We start from the raw sequence: 4,738 nt of genomic DNA, 5'->3' as shown, positions 1-4,738 counted from the left end.
TTTCCTGAAATAAAAAGATCAGTTCTACACAACAATAATAAACTCGTTTCACACATTTTCAAACCAAATCTATCAGACACTCCCTTGAGTATTTTGAACATACCATTACAATGTAACGTAAGATGCAGTGTACTTTTAAAAATTGTGAGCAATATAAAATTGATTTAAGACAAATTAATATTTATTCTGAATGTACAGTTTAAAGCTTTAAGCACATAATGCAAAGGGACCGAAACAATGATCAAAGTTATTTCACTAAATGGATGAAAGTTTAACAGAAAGGAAATTATAGTTATAACTAATGCTCTTTTTCTTGCAAAATGACTCATATTTATAGAAGAAACATCACCAAATATTTTGAACAACATTGGTGTTATTGCTTTGCTCCTTTAAACCACCTACAGCACTGTGGCACTTTCACCGATATCAACACCCCATTGTTTCATAAAATACAATTTCAATAGATGAAAGAAAAAGTTATTGTTTGCAGTCAAAACATATCGAACAGCTTTATGCAACAGTCATGTTGCTGCCCATGGATTTTGGTCGTTTGGCTAAATGGGGAGATAGTCTTCACGTGACAGTGTTGCAAGATGTGTATTCTGTCTGGTGCTGTCTGACAAGTTGTTATTTTGGCAATTGTTGGCCAAAACCTTACAGCCAATTACCATGTAGAAAGCTAGCCGGAATGATTGATTGAAGAAAGCATAGAATAATGGATTGAGAGTTGAATTAACATAACCCAACCATTAAAAAAACTTCAAGAAGAACATGGTGTGCTGGGTATCCAAGCAAAGGGTTAATTATATTCATAGTAAAGAATGGAAACCAGCAGATCAGGAAACATCCCATGATGATGCCAAGAGTTTCAGCTGATTTCTTTTCTTTCTCCATGGAAGAATTTTGGAACCTCGTCAAAGTGCTTCTTCCCTGTATCCCATTTTCAATGCTATATATGTCTTGGAGCCTTGCTACTTGGAAATTTTTTCCATATGCCACGAGCATCACGAACATGGGAAAGTAGAAGGCGATAACTGAAGCAGAGACAGCATAAGGAATATTGACCATAAACACACAATTGTGTGGATCGAGGGGTTGTAGAATGGCCTCCAAACCCCTCAAATGGTCATCTTGGAACAAGAGCACAACGACACCATAGCAGGAACAAACCAACAAATCAGAAGAAGGATGGTCACTCTTTTTCTGAGACATCCTGAACCGATATTTCAGTGGGTAACACACGGCATAGAATCGATCCAAGGCAATGCAGCTGGCGTTCATGATGGAAGAGGTGCACAGCATTACATCCATGATCGTGTGGATTTGGCAAAATGTTTTTCCAAAATACCATCCAAAGACCAGTTTGGTCATACTGAAAGGCATCACACTAATGCCAACGAGGAAATCTGCAACCGCCAGGGAGACTATAAAAGCGTTAGTTGGAGTCCGCAGTTTGGTGAAGTAGGCGATTGAAGCAATTACCAAAAGGTTTCCAAAGATAGTTCCAGCTATGATCATGGTGAGAATACTGAAGACATCAATCTGATTTATGACTTGCCATGTTGCAGTTGATTCTTTTCCCTCCAATCACTCCCCACATCCAAATTATTGATAGGTTCGAAATAGTTGTTGATCTTGCGCTGATATCTGAGGCACTCCACCAAGTTAAAGTTCACTACACTGAACTGAAAACAAACATCAATCCCTACTGTCTATTGCCTGAGAGTTACCCAGGGTTTCCCTGTTCCTGTGTCGCAGCCTAGGTTGGATGGCCTCTTCCTGTGCTGTATAATGTACTCAAATGGCTGAATGACTTTATCATCTTCCTTTGTAAACCCTTAGAGGGGCAGAAAGGACTCCTCGTGCCTCATTGCTGACCGACGGAATGGGATCTTCCTCTCCTTCTGTAAAAGCAACGAGGTTTGAGTGAGAGAACAAGACATGGGTTCGGAGCAGCAGGTTGCCTTTCATCCCCACGCGTCTGCTGCTCCATTCAGAATGCTAATTGTTGATGTGATTACAACTATACATCCCTTTCCTGTCTGTTCCAAAAAAAAAATAGATTCCTTTGTTCACCAATGATCTATGAAACTCAACCTTGAATGTTTTCAGTAACCCACTCTTCACTGCTATCTGGGCATGGGAACACTACAGATCACACAACCCTAAAGAGAAAGGAACATCCCTGTCTCAGTCGGAAATGGGAATGCCCTTATTCTGAAAATGTGTCCCCCTCTATCCAATCACCACACAATTGACACAAGGACTCGACAATTAGAAACAGATATAGACCATTCAACCCATCAAAACTGTCCAGAATCCCTATAACACTCGACAATCAAATACTTAATAAATTTAGCCTCAATCGAAGTTAGATTAATTCCAGATAGCATAAGCTCACAATAGTGTAGGAAATTAGAACATTGAACAGTACAGCACAGTACAGCCCTTCAGCCTTCAATGTTGTGCCAACCTTTTTATCCTTGTCTAAGATTAAACTGAACTTCATACCCTTCCTTGTATTATCATTTATTTGTCTATTCAAGAGTTGCTGGAATATCCCTAATGTATCTGATTCTACTAGCATCGCTGGCAGTGCATTCCACACACCTATCACTACCTGTGTAAATAACCTGCATCTGACATCTCCCCGAAGCCTTCCTCCAATCACTTTAAAATTATGCTCCCAGCGTGATAGCCATTTCCACCCTGGGAAAAAGTCTCTGGTTGTCCACTCTATCTAAGCCTCATCATCTTGCACAACTCTATTAATTTAGCTCTCATTCTTCTTCACTCCAATGAGAAAAGCCTAACTCCCTCCGAAATTCTTAATAAGACATGCCCTCCAGCGCCGGCAACATCCTCGTCAATTCTGTCTGCACCTTCGCGAAAGCTTCTAATTTCTTCCCGTAATGGGCCAACCAGAACTCAACACAATACTTCATGTGTGGTCTAACCAAGTCTTTATAGAGCTACAGCATATGCTCGTGGCTCTTAAACTCAATCTTCCTGTTCATGAAAACAAACTCATTATACTTCTCTTAACCCCCCTATCAACTTGAGTGGCAACTTGGTGATACCTATGGACGTGGGCCCTGAGATCCGTCTGTTCCTCCACACGGCCAAAAATGCTACCTTTGACTCTGTAATCTGCATTTGAATACGACCTTACAAAATGAATCACTTCACAAAATAAGAAATTAGAGCAGAATGAAGCCATTTTGCCGATCTGATTTGCTGTGCCGTTTGTTCACGGGTGAAATGTTTCTCAGCTGCATTCTTTTGCATTCGCGAACTTTTCAATTGATTCCCTTATTAATGAAAAACGTATTTATCTCTATCTTCAAAATACTATTTTTTCTGTGTGCGGGAGTGTGCACATGTTAGTGTGTAAGTGTTTATATCTGTATCTATATGTGTTGTGTATTTAATGTGTCTATAGATGTTTGTGTGTATCTTTGTCGTCATCTCTGTGAAATGTGGCCTTTGTGGTTTTTGTGGTAAATCCACTGAAACTGAGATCAACAGCCATCGCCCTTCCCCCATCTCTACTGTCTGTCAATGTTAAGTGTAGAGTCATACGTTGTCACCTTCTGCTGGCCTCACCATGCCACTGCACACGTGTCAGATGTTTTTTTCTCTCTCTCAAAGGACATCAAGTCCTATGAATCTCTCACATTGCGCAGCTGTTTGGGTTTTCAAATAACGGCTTTTGAAGCACAGATCAGTTTCCTGGGATACCTAAAGATGTTTTCCCTGAGATAGTACCACCCTCATTGTGTCAATTTCAGGACTTTTCAATCCTTTCTCACTTATCATTTGTAGGAGTGCATTACAAAAATTTCAAGTTCCAGAACGTGCAATATACGCATTATATCACCTTACAAATGGTTTGGTCGACCTTGATTGGATGCAGATGCAGTGAAAATACTCTTTATTGTGTACAGTCTGTGACACGAATAATCTTCAAAGATGAGTCACTTCCACGTTGTAGAAGGAGCACAGACATAACTCTACATGAGCATTCTCCACTCTTTGGGTCCTCAGTTCAATTACGATTCTCCCTATACCTGCCTATATGTGTGTGTGCGGGTGTGTGTGGTGACGATGCTGTCAGTTCGGATGGTGTTGTGAGCTGCTTCCCTCCCAGACTGAAACTCTGATGTGAGATAGTGATGTCTGCAGATGTTGCAGATCAGAGACCAGAGTGTGGTGCTGGAAAAGCACAGCAGGTCAGACAGCCTCCGAGGAGTAGGAAAATCAATGTTTTGGGCTGGGACACCTCATCAGGAATGTCGTCGATGTAGTAGAGTGTGAAGGACAGCAGAAAGGGCATTGCTTCATTTCATTTTAAACACCACAGAGGCTGACAGATCCGCTATGCACACGGATACACACAGAGACACGTAGGTACACACAGAGACGAATACAAACACTCAAAGACACGCATAAATGAATACAGCTCCACAGACGCACACACCGAAACTGATGCAGTCACACAAATACTAATACAGACACACAGTCACATACCGATACATTAATGCGCATGCACAGACGGATGCACAGTCATCAATACGGACATACTATACACACAGTGACACACTAATGTTTATACACACTTGGAGAATCTGCCAGTATTTACTTTTCTGCGTGGTGACTTTCTCAGTATTTCACTTGTTTTGTGTGATGTGTGTCAATATTTCTATTTCACTGCAGGAAATCCTCTGCACCCTCTCTA

The 4,738-nt window shown here is 40.9% G+C and overlaps 1 pseudogene; it reads right to left on the bottom strand.

Moving 5' to 3' along the window:
* Positions 1-554: 554 nt before the first annotated feature.
* LOC140494847 (trace amine-associated receptor 2-like) lies at positions 555-1,518 on the bottom strand (annotated as a pseudogene).
* Positions 1,519-4,738: the final 3,220 nt, after the last annotated feature.

This window comes from Chiloscyllium punctatum, chromosome 24, assembly GCF_047496795.1.
Source record: "Chiloscyllium punctatum isolate Juve2018m chromosome 24, sChiPun1.3, whole genome shotgun sequence".
NCBI classification, from domain to species: domain Eukaryota; kingdom Metazoa; phylum Chordata; class Chondrichthyes; order Orectolobiformes; family Hemiscylliidae; genus Chiloscyllium; species Chiloscyllium punctatum.
This window is presented reverse-complemented; position numbering and strand designations above follow the sequence as displayed.